The 16,994-nt window shown below is 44.3% G+C and overlaps 1 pseudogene; it reads right to left on the bottom strand.

Moving 5' to 3' along the window:
• Nucleotides 1-10,850: 10,850 nt before the first annotated feature.
• LOC127488998 (nucleus accumbens-associated protein 1 pseudogene) overlaps nucleotides 10,851-16,994 on the bottom strand; it is a 95,723-nt pseudogene continuing 89,579 nt past the window's right edge.

A 16,994-nucleotide genomic window follows, 5' to 3' on the forward strand; every position in this document is an offset into this window, starting at 1 on the left:
ATCTGGGTTGATTCCCTACCTTGGCTATTGTGAATTGAGCTGTTATAAACAGGGGACTACAGATAATTCTTTCATATGCTTATTACATTTCCTTTGGGCATAGTCCCAGAAATGGGATGGGTGGATCATATGATAGATCTATTTTCTGAGGAATCTCTAGACTGGCTTCCACAATGGTTATACTAGCTTACATTCCCACCAGAAGTGTATTTAGGGTACCTTTTTCTCCACATTAGCAGGGTCTAGAGATGGATTCTTATTATCAGAAAACGAAAGTATGGACCTGGCACTGTGGTGTAGTGGATAAAGCTGTTGCCTGAAGTGCTGGCATCCTATATGGGTGCTGGTTGGAGTCCCTACTGCTCCACTTCTGATCTAGCTCTCTGCTATGTCCTAGGAAAGCAGTGGAAGATGGCCCAAGTGCTCAGGACACTGCACCCACATGGGAGACCAGGAAGAAGCTCAAGTCTCCTGGCTTTGGTTTGGTTCAACTCAGGCTACTGTGGCCAGATGGGGAGTAAAGCAGCAAATGGAAGACCTCTCTCTCTGTGTGTTGTCTCTCCATCTCTCTCTCAGTCTCTGTCTCTCTCTCCCTGCCTCCTTTCTTCCCTCTCTGTAATTCTGACTTTCAAATAAGTAAATAAAACTTTTTAAAAAAAAAGCCATAAAAGTATAAGGGAAGCTGCTTCTGCATGTGGTAAGAAAATGATAATGGTATTGTAAAAAAGATGAGAGAAAACTCTGAAAATACAGAATAGCAAAGAAAAATAAGTATTTCAAAATTAAATTTAGACTAAATAATCTAAGATTTGAATTACTTGATAGAAAAAATGATAATCAGCTTTAACACTTTTTAAAGGTTTATTTATTTAAAAGGCAGAGTTACAGAGAGAGAGACACAGACAAAGAAATCTTCAGTCTGCTGTTTCACTCTCCAAATGGCTGCAACACCCAGGGCTGAGCTAGCCTGAGGCCAGGAACTTCATCCAAGTCTCCCATGGTACTTGGATCCAGGGATCCTAAGTACTTGGGCCATCTTCCACTGCTTTCTCAGATGCATTGGCAGGCAGCTGGATTGGAAACAGTGCAGCCAGGATTAGAACTAGCAACCATAGGGATTCTTGCATTGCAGGCCATGGCATAACCCACTATACCATGTAGCCCCCAAAGTCAACCGATCAATACTTAAAATAACTAAGTTTCTCTCTCAAATATGTGAAGTAACTTGATTTAAACAAATTTACATAGTACTAAATACTAGAAAGTTAAAACGCCCAAACCAGTAACATTTCTCTACACCAAATGATGAACTTTCTTAAACAAACAGAAGAATTTAGACCAACTGCACTTAGCAATTACCATAAGAAAATAAATAAATAAATAACAGGTAAGTAAATAATTATGGATAAATTTAACCAAGGAAGTGAAAGACTTATACCCCCAAAATTATAAACATTAATAAAAGCAACTGAAGAGGGCACAGATACATGGAAAGATATCCCATGTTCATGGATTACAAGAATATTGCTGAAGTAGTATTACTTGAACTAATCTGTTAAACAATATCCATCAAATTTCCAACAACTTTCTTTTTGTAAATAATTTTTATTTATATAAGGCGAACAAATTTCATGTGTTGCCTACATATGGATTTAGGAGCACAGTGATATTTTTCACCCTCCCTCTGACCCACACTCCCACCCTCATCATTTTTCATATATATAAAAAATCCTAAAATTAATATGGAACAAGAAAAACAAATAGTCCAGTGAAATGAATCATAAGCAAAAAGAACAAAGCTAGGACATCGCATTACCTTATTTCAAACTATACTACATGCAATAGTAATTAAAATAACATGGTACTGGCATAAAATTAGACATACTGGTCAGTGCAATAGAACAGAAGGTCAAGAAAAGAACCCATGCAACTATACCAGTTGAACTTCAATAAACATGACAAGAATATACAATGTGAATGGACAGTCTCTTCAATATGTGATGCTGGGAAAACTGTATATTCAATTACACAACAATGAACTGGGACATTATCTTGCACTAAATATAAAAATTGACTCAAAGTGGATTAAATTATATGAAATGGTGCAACTACTAAAGCAAATACAGAGGAAAAGCTATGCAGTGTTGGTCTAGGCAGTATTTTTTTTTTAGATTTGACAAAATGCAGACAATAGAAACAAAGACAATGAGATTACATCAAAACTAAAAGCTTCTGTATAGCAAAGAAAGCAATTAACAGAGCAAAGAGATAACCTACAGATTGGAGGAAATACTGACAATCCACATATGTGATAGGGTTTAATATATAAAATATGTAAGTATTCAAACAACTCAAAAATTGGCTCTGAATGAACGGTTCTCTAAAGAAGGATTTGAATAGATGTTTTTCAAAAGAAGACAAACTAAAGGCTAACCTTAAAAGGTTCAACATCACTAATCTTTAGGGATATGCAAATTAAAACATCGCACCTGTTAGAGTGCCTCTTCTCAGAAAGACAAAGGATAGCCCAGTGTTAGCAAGGATGTGGAGAAAAAGATAAGCACCATACACCTTTGGTGGAAACATAAATTAGTACAGCCACCATAAAGTTGAGATAAAATACTAAAACTAAAACCACTATATGATTCATCAATACTGCTTCAAAGTGTCTTACTGGAAAGATTTTAACTTAGTATGTGGAATAAATGTCTGCCTGCCTATATTCATTTCAACATTTTTCATAATAGCTAAGATATGAAATCAGCCTAAGTGTCCATCAACAGACAAAAAAAAGTGTGAGTGTGTGTGTGTGTGTGTATATATATATATATATATATATATAAAGAAATAACATTTAGCCTTTTTTTAACATTTAGCCTTTTAAAAAAAGAAGAGATTCTATCATTGAGGGCAACATGGATGACCTGGAAAACATTATACCAAAACAAACCATACACAAAAAGACCAATGATCAAGTTCTCACTAATATGTGGAAGCTAAAATAATGGAAGTCATAGAAGTAGACAGTAGAATGGTCATTATCAGAGGTTGGGGAATAGGGGAAAGCAGGGAGATGATAATCTGTGGGTACAAAGCTCAGATAGACTATTTTAATTTTTGAGATTTAATATACAGTATGGTGATAGAGGTAATCATTGAGTACTATTCATTTCAACTTCACTAAGAGAATAATTCTCAGATGTTCTCACCACAAGAAATGTCAAATATTTGAGATGATGAATAGGTTAATTAGTTTGATTTAATCTATCTATATGGTAGTCACAAAACACATAACTTTATAACCTATAAATATACATGATTACAATTTATAATTACAATAAAAAGTAGAAAAATTCATGATTAAAATATATTGATCAAGTCACTGTTTCTCATAGTGTACAATGTAATACTTTATCCATTTTAGTATTTTTTGTTCTAGTACTATTGGTTGAACTCTGTAATTAACACACAATTATTCTTAGGTGTTTAAATTTTAACTGAAAAGTGATCCCTGTTAGGAATTTGGAAAACATTATGCTGAGGGAAATAAGCCAGTCACAAAGGGACAAATATCATATGTTCTCCCTGATTGGTGACAACTAACTGAGCACCAAAAAGGAAACCTGTTGAAGTGAAATGAACACTGTGAGAAATGGTGACTTGATCAGCCCTTGCCCTGACTGTTGATGAACAACTTAATACGTTATCCCTCTTAGTATTTTTTTTGTTTGTTCTACTTAATACTTTTGGTTGAATACTGTAATCAATACACAGTTATTCTTAAGTGTTGAAACTTAACTGAAAAGTGATCGCTGTTAAATATAAGAGTGGGAATGAGAGGGAAGAGATGTGCAATTTGGGACATGCTCAAGCTGACTTGCCCCAAACGGTAGAGTTAGAAACATACCAGGGGATTCCAATTCAATCCCATCAAGGTGGCATGTACGAATGCTATCTCACTAGTCCAAGTGATCAATTTCTGCTCACAATTGATCATAATGATAGGACTAAGAGCCAAAGGGATCACATAAACAAGACTAGTGTCTGCTAATACTAACTGATAGAATAAAAAGGGAAAGAACGATCCAACATGGGAAGTGAGATACACAGCAGACTCATAGAATGGCAGATGTCCTAAACAGCACTCTGGACTCAGAATCAGCCCTGAAGGCATGTGGATCTGGCTGAAAAGCCCATGAGAGTATTTCAAGCATGGAAAGCCAAGACACTCTGGCAAAAAAAAAAAAAATGACCTAAATGAAAGATCTCCGCAAGTGAGATCCCAGTGGAAGGAAAGAACAGGTCATCAAAGAAGGAGGTACCTTTCTGTGAAGGGAGGAGAGAACTTCTACTCTGACTACGACCTTGTCTAAATATGATCAGAGTCAGTGAACTCAAAAGGCTTCCATAGCCTTGGCAACTCATGACAAGAGCCTAGGGTGATTCCTGATGCCATAAACAAGAGTGTCAATTTGTTAAGTCAACAACAGGAGTCACTGTGCACTTACTCCTCATATAGGATCTCTGTCCTTAATGTGCTGTACATTGTGATTTAATGCTTGAAAAGAAAAATCTGTTTTAATTTATTTAATAAAACATTAAAATAAATCTGGATTTGCATTTATTTTTTGCAAATGAATATTAAAAGTTAAACAACAGGGAACCGGGTGGTATACAAGTATTTGTATAAATAGTCTAGCAGCAGATTTCCTGCCTTTACTGCCTGCATACAATAGAAGAAAAATGCATTTGAATTATTGAATCTAAATTACTAAATCTAAAATTGTCTCAGCATTTCATTCTCTCTTTACTTGTACAGACACAGTATGCTCAATTTATACAGATAATCCTAAAAACTTTCAGTAGAAGTCATTTTAGAAACCAGTCTAAATCCCAATTAATTCATTTTTGGAGAACAAAAGGGGGTACTATTTCAAAGCACTTAAAACATGGCTGCTGATTATCATTACCAGTTTTGATAACCAAAGCTTCTTCCCTTCCAAAGACACTAACCCAGTTTCCTTCTATTTCTCCTTGTTGCCTTGACTTTGTGATTTTAAGGAAAAGAATTGTAAAAAACTCTTCTGATCCTCTATTTATGAAAGGAAAAGAGAGGATGACTAGATGATGGCACTTGATGCAGTAAGAACCTGAAAGCTAATTGCCCCCTCCCTTTCCTGCCCAGCTCAAGAGTTTCTGCAAACATTTTTGGAGAACGTCAAAGTGTTGCTCTGACTTTTGCACCATCCAAAGAAGAAAAGATGGTTATTTTATCATCACCAGTTACTCAGGACTAAGGTGGCTCATCTCATTAGTAAATGTCCTGTGAAAGACAAACATGAAAGGCCAAATGACTAGGGGCGAAGTCTCTCGGAAAATTCAGCGATCCCCTTCATGGGTAATCTTCCAGGGCATCAGGTCATGTGTTGATCTATTGCAATCACAAACTGTAAATAAATATTTTCTTCTTACCTTCCAGCAAATGCTGCGGAACCTGCTGCTTCTCAGCTGCCCATGAATCCCCTTCTGCCCTTGTTACCAAGTAATTGTTGTTTACAAGTTGTTCTTCCCATTCTTTCCTACAGGAAAGAAACCAAAGCATGGGAATCCCTTTGTTAGAATTCTTCTGCTTAGAAAGCAATGCTATAGGAAATTAATTTTAAACAAGCCTAAGAAACAAAACTTTTAAATCATGTATATTTAATTGTGTACTGTTTCTGAATGCATGGCTGTCTTTTGGAAGACAGTTCTTCTGTAGATTTAATGAATATGTAGACAGCTATAATTATGCCAGTGACTGAAATTCATAAAGTTTAAGGAGGCTATTCCATCTCCACTAAAATGCTGGTAGTGCAGTTCAGTGAATAAACAAAAAATGAATATTAATATAAACACTTGACTCCAATACATACTTGACTGCCAAAGACATATTTCAAAAAATACACACAGAAAGGTGAATTGTTGATTACACTGATTTATCACATGAGATATTCGTGTAGATAAACCGGTTTCTCTTTAATGTTAGGCTGGGCAGTTAAGTATAGTGAGACTACTTACTTTAGCTGTTATTGCAATTCACTATTGAAATCTGCAATTTCTCTCTACATGATCAGTTCTAAAATTTTAACAGATATAGGTAAATTTGAAAAAAAAATTAAAAAATTAAAAACCCTCACTGTAAAAACTGCTAAAGGCAAGCCTGAATACCTTGCAGTACCTATGGCTGAGTAGATAAACAACTGAAATACACCTCTCAGGCATGCAGGCACCAGGGGCCTAACACCTGTGCCTCATTAATATACAAATAAATCTGCTCTTGGGAAACAACTGGGAATTCATTGTCCCAACTCATTTACTGAGTTTGAATAAAGGAATTAGACTGCCGGTGCCGTGGCTCACTAGGCTAATCCTCCGCCTTGCGGCGCCAGCACACTGTGTTCTAGTCCTGGTTGGGGCACCGGATTCTGTCCTGGTTGCCCCTCTTCCAGGCCAGCTCTCTGCTGTGGCCAGGGAGTGCAGTGGAGGATGGCCCAAGTACTTGGGCCCTGCACCCCATGGGAGACCAGGAGAAGCACCTGGCTCCTGCCATCGGATCAGCGTGGTGCACCGGCTGCAGCGCGCCAACCGCGGTGGCCATTGGAGGGTGAACCAATGGCAAAAGAAAGACCTTTCTCTCTCTTTCTCTCTCTCTCTCTCTCTCACTGTCCACTCTGCCTGTCAAGAAAAATAAAAAAAAATAAAATAAAGGAATTAGACACGTATTCCCTGCATTTTGTACCAAAACAAACACTAACAATCATTTTTTGGGGCCAGCGCTGTGGTACAGCGGGTTAACGCCCTTGCCTGAAGTGCCAGCATCCCATATGGGAGCCAGTTCAAGACCCAGCTGCTCCACTTCTAATCCAGCCCTCTGCTATGGCCTGGGAAAGCAGTAGAAGATGGCCCAAGTCTTTGGGCCCCTGCACTCACATGGGAGACCAGGAAGAATCACCTGACTCCTGGTTTCAGATCAGCACAGCTCCAGCCGCTGGGGCCAATTGGGGAGTGAACGATTGGGTGGAAGACCTTTCTCTCTCTCTGCCTCTCCTCTCTCTGTTTGTAACTCTGACTTCCAAATAAATGAATAAATCTTTTAAAAAAGAATCATTTATCAACAGTGTAGGCAAGTAAGATTGGCTTTATGAATTTTTCTCAAATTTAATAATGTCACAAATAAACCTATAATTTAAAATTTATCATCAATGCTGAAACCCTGGTAACAATATCTTGAGAGGCTTGCTGAAAAGAAAGCCACTGAAACCTCTAGTCATCCTATCCACATGTGCTTGCAGTCATTACCCACCACACCCTATCATCTGAGGAGAAGACAACCTCACATACTAGGCTAACAGCCATGAATATGACCGACTGAACGCCTGAAGCTCAAAAATCTGACCACGGCAAAGACGCATCTTCCCCAAAGACCTCCAGAAGTGCAACTGAACTAAAAAGAAATTGCTAAATTTTGCCTTATATAAAAAGGTATATATAAGAGCACATCAAAAAGTTCCTGGAAAAAAAAGTTCAGCACAAACTTTTCAAAATGCCTGTATGGTTCTATCTTGAGACACATTTTTCATGAATACTCACAATAGAGGTATGTGGAGAGAAGGAGTGTGTGGGTAGGAGGGTGGGAAGAAGAGAGAGAGAGCACAAATAAATAGCAAAACTCTAACAATGATGTCATCAAAATGTCAAAAATTCTATTTATGAACAAATATTTTACATAAATCTCCTCTAACCTCTGCAATAACCCTCTGGAGAGTGTTTTTTATCTCCCTTTCCAAATGAGGAAACTAAGGTTCAGAAAAAAACTAAATAATTGGTGGAGAGAAAAAAGGAATGAGAATTACAAAACACACCTCCCTTGAATAAGTTGGAAGACAAGAGACACTAGAAAGACACATGATACTCCAGATATTATGGGCAAAATTGCTTCTAGCAACAAGGCAAGGTTGAAATCCTTGATTTCTTCCCCAAATTTTTCATTTCTGAGTACCACAATTAAGGACATAGAGATGAGTTTTCACCAGTTTCACTCAGAAGGTAGGTTAACAACAGCTGTTGTGAGGGTTCATAACCTGGGTCATTTAGGTGTACAAAAGCCTTGAATGGAATAGTTTAGCGGCATGGGCATTGAAGGGTTCCTTTTAAAGGCTGGAGTGCCATCTAGTGGTAACTATTCTACCTTGCAGGCACTGGGTCCCTGAAAACAATCAGCACCAAGTTGGGAGAGGCACCCTATGTAGGTTTCATCTCTACACTGATGTTAATGGACCAGAGGCTGTCATGGAACCACTGTGTTGAGGACTCTGAACCTATCCCTCAGAAAGGAACACTGTGCCTGACTAAAAACAACAGCCATGAGTGCCATCATCATTTCTCAGGAAATCAAACTTTCACAGCAGCAACTGATGCCCTCCCCCTTAAGAATTCCTGCTTAGATAGCGCCATGTCCCGAAATAGTTTTCTCTGACACGGAAATGCACTAGACTATGCAATGAACCCTTATAAATAGTAAGTACATGTAGCTGATGATTACATAGGAATATCTATTTCTAATTATATTAAAGTAATATTTTCCGAAGATATGAACATAAATTTGTATGAGACTAGAATTTTTTTTTCTGTCACAAAGGCGTTTAGTTTATTCTATCACGGATACTCCGGGGTTCACATTTCCAGACGCCGCTCCTCCTTTACAGAAGTTCAGGGAAGGGACAGCAGCTGGCCGCCTGGGGGGGGGTGGCTCCTGAGCTAAGGCACTGCCCTGTCTGGCTCTCCTGGTGGGAAGTTCCCTCCCCTGCACCCCCCCGGCCTGCCCCCCCAGGCCCGGAAGCCAGGGGCCACCTCCTGGGGTCCCTGAAGACCACTGGGCTCTGCCACCTGGCCCTGGCACTGCAGAGCGCCCCCACCGCGGGAAAAGGTGGGGAGGGAGGAGAACCCCAGTTCCAGGGAGCCAGTGTGCCTACTCAGGCCTTGGAGGCCTGGGCACACCTGGGCACGCCCACTGTTCTCTGAGGGTCTGGCTGGAGTCCCCCGCCCACCCTCGGCCCCAGCTGCTTGCCAAGAGACCAGGATATTGTGCTTTGGGGTCAGCGCTGGGGCGGGGATGGGGTGGGGACTAAGGAGCTTGTGCTTTAGCAGGGGGTGCCGACCCTCCCATACACACTCGGGGTGGCTGGGGGCTAAGTCACGGGCCAGGCTGAGACTCCCCGCCAAAGCAGGCTGGTGGTGATGCTGTTGGAAGGGTATAGTGTGGGGCGACCCTCTTTGGTCCTCCCCACCCCACACTGGAACCCCCCCCCCTAAAATGCTCCACCTGGAAAGCGAGATCGTCGGGCACAAGGTGTACACAGAAGTCAGAGCCAGGGGGCAGAAAGGCTGGTAATGGGGGGGAGAAGGCGAGAGGTGTGGGGGTGGGGAAGAACCCTCCGTGTGCACATGCACGCACACACTCGCGTACACACACTCGTGTACACACACACTTGCCCTAGGCGAAAACGAGAGGAATGGTGAGAAGAAACTGCCAGCGGCCCAAGCAGACCCTGCTCTGCCCCTGGGGGAACCAGGCCCACCCAACCAGCCAAGGCCAGGGACCTCCCTTGAAATACAGCAGTGGGGGGGGGGCAGAGAAGTTGAGGGAGGGAGGGAAGCAGGTCAGACCCATGGGTCCCGAGTCAGGAACACACAGCCACACTCCACACACACGCACGCGCACTCCGCTTGCCTGCCCAGCACATGTCCCCCCCATATCCTGCCTTCCACAGTGCGTCCCCACCCCCACTGGGGACCTGCAGGTGGGCTGGTGGGGTCAGACCCAGTCCAGGTGGTTTGAAAAATAAAAGGAAATCTTATACTAAAATATTTCAGTAGCTAAAAAAATGTTCTGTACACGGGTAGGGGCTGGGCCCTGTCCCGGTTGGGTGGGGGTGGCAGGGCAGGGGCGGGGGTGGGAAGCGGAGGAGAGGACAGCAGCCCCACCCCTCCAAGTCTGCTCCCCACCCCCCATTCCAACCCAGGTCCCACTCTGCCTCTTTTACCTTCATTCAAGTTGCGCGTGCGCATGCACACACACACACACACACACACATACACACACTCACACACAAGAGGCTCCTTGGCTGAGGATCTCCCTCCCTGGGGCTCCAGGGGACACGGGCTGGAGGGGTGAGAGCAGGTGCTGGGCCGCCACCCCAGCCACCTTAGGCTGCTTGTGGCATTGCTCTGAGCCTGTTGGCTCGGCTGTACCACGGGCAGTGCCCACGGCCTCGCCTGCCCCGGCCCCCAGGCGCAGGGACTGAGGAGGAGGCAGGAAGGCGCTTTGGAGGCGCGGAAGCACTGGGGGGTGGGTGGGGGTGCGGAGGGGTCCTGAGCACCCCCATCCAGTCTCAGTGGAGGCTGAGGAAGGACTTCCACCAGGCAGGCCCCTGCCCCGTGCCCGGACTGGTGTGTGGGGGGGGGGCACAAAGCTTGGGGTGAAGGAAGGGGGAGCCATGTGTGAAAGAAGGAAACCTGGGCCTGCCCCCCGCCCCTCCTGCCCGCCCTTGCCGGCCCTGCCCACCCCAGCCAGCAGCTCACACTGGGGAAGGGGCTGGGACACGGGGGAGGGGGACCCAGGAACATGCAGTGACCCCTGCGGGGCCTGGGGAGGGACAGACAGTAGCTCCTGACCAAGGTGTGTGAGGACATGGGGGTGGGGGAGTGTGACGGCCCCCCCAGGTGGGGTAGGGGAGTGTGACGGACCCCCCGGGTAGGGTGGGTGGAGTGTGATGGCCCCCCTGGGTGGGGTGAGGGAGTGTGATGGGCCCCCCCCCGGGTGGGGTGGGGGAGTGTGACGGCCCTCCCGGGTGCGGTGTGGGGGCGCGGTTACTGCAGGGCCTCGGCCGAGGGCCGCCTCGCCCCATAGCTGGCCGGCTGGAAGCTGTACTCCCCGCCCATCACCTCCGGCTCCATCTTGCCCGAGTCCCTGATGCAGGCGGTGTAGGGTCGCCCTCGGGTGAGCAGCTTCAGCTTGGGCATCCAGCTCTGGCGCAGGACCTGGCGCGCGTTGGGGCACACGCCGGCCGCGATGGCGTTCCTCTTGCTCTCCTTGAAGTTCCGGCAGTGGTTCTTGAGGGCGTGGAGGGCGCGGCTGTCTAGTGGTTTGCTGGTGCCACAGCTGGGGGCCAGTGCGTTCTGGTCAAAGGAGGAGGCGAGGAGTGGCTGCGGCAAGACCTGGTGCCGGGTTCCTGAGCTGCGCCCTCGTGATGCACACCTTGGCACCTGTCACCAGCTCCGGCTTCTCGGAGGGGCCGCCTTCGTCCTGGAGCTTGGGGTGACAACGGGTGCCGATCTGGTCGAGGAGCTCAGCCAGGAGCGACGCCAATCTTGCCGCACCCTGATCGGTCTGTGGGTTCCGGGAGGGCCTCAACCTTCTCGGCTGTCTGGCCCACGTTCATCGCGCTGTGCACGGTGTACCTGTTGCAGATCTGCCGGCACTGCTTGTCTGAGCCTTCCTCCCCCGCGTCGTCCTCCTGGTAGGAGTCGGGCTGTCGCTGGTGTAGACGCTCCAGGTGCCTGGGCTCCTGCGGTCCGACGTGCTGGGCCCGCTTCCCACGCCCGCAGCGGCCACCACCGCCCCGCTGGCCGGCTGCCCTGCCCCCACCCCCGCAGCCAAGGCCACCCCGGTGGGGACCTGCTGCAGGGGCTGCCGATTGGCCGCCAGGTCCAGCATGGAGAACTTGGCCATCTTAAGGCTACCGCCACTGCCGCCGCTGCCCCCGGCCTCCTTGGGGCCACCGTCCCACAGCCGTTTGGCCGCGGGCGTGCACTGCAGCGAGTCCGACTTCTGCTACTCCTTCCTGACCGTTGAGACCAGGGGCAGCGGCGAGCTGCAGGTGGGCCAGCCGGAAGTCTGCGCCACTGGGCTCTGTGGCTCGGAGGAGGGCGCCCCTAGGTGTGCAGGCCCTGCGAATCGCCGCTCCGGGAGCTCACCTTCAGGAAGAACTCAGCGCCTTTCTCCAGGATCTCCTGGATGTGCAGGAAGCCCGCCGTGTCCGTGAGCAGGAACTGGTCCCACGTTCGTGCTCAGCGGCCCGTGTAGCAGAAGCTCAGGGTCTGCTGGAAGGACTGCGGCTGCACGGCCGCCGGCAGCTCCACCACGGTGCTGCGGCTGCTGTTGAACAGGAGTAAGAGCTGCTGGCGGCCAGCACGGCCTGACCCCTGACCACCACCGACACGTCACAGGGCAGCCCTGCAGCCGCTGTTCTCTGAGGCACTCCAAGATGCCGTGGCCGAAGTTGGGGATCTCCATCTGCAGGCTCTGCGCCATGGTGGGGCTGCGCCATGGCGACTGAGGCCTGGCCTGAGCCCTGGGTGCGCCCCCTGCACTGGGGCCTTGGCCTCCACCTCCATGGCCTCCATGGCCTCCACCTCAACAACAGCGGCAGAGGCGGTGGCCACTCACTGTTAAATTTAATTGTTTTAAAAAATGATGTACAGCCGGCGCCGCGGCTCTGGGTGCCGGATTCTGTCCCGGTTGCTCCTCTTCCAGTCCGGCTCTCTGCTGTGGCCTGGGAGTGCTTTTTTCCCTCCATAATGAAACATCAGGGCACATCACTGACACATTTTAAATACATATAAAAACAGAATGCACAATTATCATCAGCCTAATACGAATATCTTCATATGTCTAGATGAAACATGTTCCCATATGAGGAGGCCCCACTGAAACAAAAGCAAAGAACACCTCCCTGCATGAGGACTGACTGCTAGAGTTACGATGATTTTTAGGTTAAGGTTTGGACTGAGAAATCCTGAGATTCCACCTCAATATCCACAAGGACATAAAGAACTGAATTTAAAAAATCCTTATGGACTGTCAGATATAATACCTGATTTTGTACAAAAACATATATTTTTCCTTCAAAACTAAAATTTAGCAGTCTCTAAAGTCACATTAAAGTAGGGAAATTCAATTATTCTTTCATAAAAGCAATCAAGAAAATGTGCATAAGTTTAACTTTATGGAATGTTTTTACCTCATTTTTTAATTTCATAAAACTGTAATATATAATAGGTAACTTTGTTATTTTTTAAAAACAGGATCAACATTTAGAAATGAGGTGAGGAAAGGACACTGTACCAGGAAATCTCTGTGATATTATCTGAAGTGAATAAATTTTCTATTCTGTGGTCTACTGTGATTTCTTTTGATTTTTTTCTTGATTTACTTGAGAGACAGAGATATAGAGTGAAACAGAGATAGAAAAAGAGATGACCCATCCACTGGTCCATTCCCCAAATGGCTGCACAGCCAGGCCTGGACCAGCCCAAAGCTGGTAGCCAGGAATTCAATCCACAGCTCCAATATGGGTGGTAGGGACTCAAGTACTTTGGGCATCACCACTGTCTTCCAGGGTCCACCTTGGCTAGAAGCTGAAATCAGGAACTGGAGCTAGGGATCAAATTTAGGTACTCCAATGTGAGATGTAGGCATCTTAACCGATAGGCCAAATACTTGCCCCTAAAGGCATTTCTGATATCATCAATACATAAGGAAAAATTCCCTTCTTTGAGACGTTTCTCTGCATATCTCCCCCACTCTCTTCTTACTGCCATCCTACCTCATTTATGTTGGTATGTAGGATAACTGACATAAGCTTGATGTCTAGCTTTCTACAACAAGGTAAAGAATTGGCCACACAGTTTGTAATGTAAGCAGTACTGAAAAGGAAATACTTATACAGTCAAGAACAAATTTTTTTCCAACAATTTAAAAATAGGCATTTATTTAGTAAAATCCCAAGTCCTAATTAAAAGGTCATTTTATCTCTTTTTTCAAAAAATGGATTTATTTATTTGAAAGGTAGAGTCACAGAGAGGGAGATAGAGAGAGATCCTCTTTCCACCAGCTCACCTCCTAAATGGCCCCAATACCCAGGGCTGAGCAAGGCCAAAGCCAGGAGCTTGGAAATCCATCCATTCTTCCACATGAGTGGCAGGGGCCCAAGTACTTGGGCCATCCTCCACTGCTTTTTCTTCAGGCATTAGCAGGGAGCTGGATCGGAAGCAGAGCATCTGGGACTGAAACCTGCCCTTGTACAGGGTGCTGCTGTCAAAGGTGGTGGCTTAACCCATTGCACAATGATGCTGGTCTCCATCTTATCTCTTAAAGCATGTTTTCCAACACTAGATGGACTCATGGAATATTATAAAAATAGAAATAGATGTTTCTGTTAAATATTTTCTTTTTAAAGATGAAAATAAGTTACATTTTAAGTGAATCTATCATTCACTCTACAAGTTCTACACCAACACTATCCAACAAAATTTTCTGAAAATACAGAAATGTTCCATAACTAACTGTCCAAAATGGTAACCACTCATCACACATAGTAACTGAGAAGTTGAAATATGGCTAATGCAGTTGAAGAATTACATATTTTATTTTAAACAAATTTAAGTCAAAATTTATATGGTTAATGGTTCCCATATTGAACAGTGAAGCTCAAAATATTTTAACAATGATAATACACACACACACACACTGGTTTTAAAGCAAAACTGTAAAGTTTGAAGGAATATAAAGATAAATCTACACATGATACATAATCATATGTAGTACAACTGGAGAAAGAAAACAAACATTAAAAGTAAAAAGGTTCAGACATTTGACCTGGTGGTTAAAAAGTCAGTTAACATGCCCACATCCCATATCAGTGTCTGATCTGAATCTCAGTTCTACCCCCATCTCTAGCTTCCTGCTAATGTACATTCTGGGAGGCAGCAGGTGATAGCTCAAGTACTTGGGTCTCTGCCACCTAGGAGGGGACCTGAATTGGTTCTCAGCTCCAGTGTTTGCATGGCCTAAGTGCCACTGTGGCATTTGGAGAGCCAACTAGGGGATCTAAGCTTTCTCTCTCTCTCTTTCCTCTCTCTCTCTCTCCAACTAGGGGATCTAAGCTTTCTCTCTCCTCTCTCTCTCTCTCCTCTTTCTTCTCACTGAGAGTGTGTGTATTTGTGCATTTCTGTGTAACTAAATACAATTCAATTTAAAAAAAAACTTTGTTAACTAATACATGTGGTCAAATAAATCAAAATAATTCCTTAAAAGAGGCTTTTATACAGTATGTCATAATTCTAAATGCATAGTGGCACTAGTCAGAACTATCAGGTAAGCATGTAAGAGTTTCTTTTTCCTTCCCATCCCTCTCATTGCCTTTTCCCATGGTATTTCTGTCACCACCACCACCCTCAGCCACTGTCTCCTCTCACCAAACTCTTGTCACATACACATGTGAAAGTGAGGAAAGTCCATCTTCAGTGGCAGCAGTGTTAGCTCTATTAGGTACCAATGGTGGCACCTAGATATGGATATAACCAGACTCAGCAACAGATTGTCTAAAAGAACTAAGAAAGGACAGGTTAAAAAGAAAGTAAATGGGTCATGTGATCAACTTTAGTTGAAGGTCAAATATGTACTTCAAATTTGTTGGGATTAAGGTACTTGAATAAACAATACACAGAGGCTTATGGAGATGTACATCACCACCTAAGCCTACTAAAAAACTCACTAAAAATCATTACAAGGTGAATATCCTTATCCAAAATGGTTAGGATTCAGAAGTGTTTCAGATTTTTAAGATTTTGGAAGATCTGCATAGACTTTACTGGCTGAACATCCTTTATCCACCTGCAGCGCCAGGCAGAGTACCAATACATTCCAAAACTTTGAAGTTGTTTTCGCCCATATGTGGTGTACAGTTCAAAAATACATGGCTATGTGTCCCTACATTAAATAATGGTTTTGTCTGTAGACCTCTCCTTTCTATTTTAGAGGCATTTCTCATATGCCCATCAGGGCTATCTGTTACCAGTCCATTTAATGCTCATACAGTAGTCCTCACTTATGTGCAGTTTCGCTTTCTACGGCTTGTTATGCCTGGTCAATGAGGGTCCAAAAATATTAAATGGAAAATTCCAGAAGTAAACAATTTCAGAGTTGTAAACTATACGTGGTAATGAGTGGCGTGATGAAATCTCATGCCATTGTGCTCTGTCTTGCCCAGTGTATCCATGTTGTGCACACTACCACCCATTAGCCACTTGGGAGCCATTTCAAGTCATCAGAGTGGCTGTTAGGGAGTCACAATGCTTATGCTCAAGGAAGCTTTATTCTGTTTAATAATGATTTCAAAGCACAAGAATAGTGATGTGGTAATTCAGGTATCTCACAGAAAAGCAAACTAAAAAGGTAAAACAGTTTGACTTATTAAAGAAAAAATATATACCCTGACGTTTACCTACATTAGGGATGAAACTTTTATCAATGATCTTGTGAGGGGAGAAAAAGAATGTCAGGCTACTTTAGCCTTGTACCTAAAATTACAGAAGTTTCAGCCATAGTGTGTGATAGTAAGGACTTAGTTTGGAGGGCCAACGCTTGAATTTTCTGTGGTTTCATGCATCTACGGATGTACACAACACTCCTGAGGTCTTAGAATGTACTAGGGAATAAGAGGAGACTACTGGACATTAGCTTTTAGAAATCTCAAATCTATACACCTTTGTCATTTGCTCAGACTTTACACTTATTGCATATTTCAGTCTATTTTGACATCATAAACTATCATCTTCTTAAATTTTAAATAAAGGGAGAAATGAGAAATAAGACTAAATGGAAGAAAATAGGATTGATTGGTAAAGCCTTCCTGTGATGAAATATACTTTAATCAGCAGACCTTTCAGCCATTCAATTATTCTCCTCTAGGTTTCTGATTATATTCTGGTTGGTTAGAGTATGCTGGTTCACTCTCCAAGTGACTACATCGGCTGGGGCTGGTCACTGCTAAAGCCAGGATCCAGGAACTTCATCTGGGTCTCCAACATGGGTGCAAGGGCCTGAGCACTTGAGCCATCTTCTACTGCACCATCTTTCCCAGAAACATTAGCTGGAAGCTGGATCAGAGTTG

The sequence above is a fragment of the Oryctolagus cuniculus genome, unplaced genomic scaffold (genome assembly GCF_964237555.1).
Source record: "Oryctolagus cuniculus unplaced genomic scaffold, mOryCun1.1 SCAFFOLD_57, whole genome shotgun sequence".
In the NCBI taxonomy this organism is placed as follows: Eukaryota; Metazoa; Chordata; class Mammalia; order Lagomorpha; family Leporidae; genus Oryctolagus; species Oryctolagus cuniculus.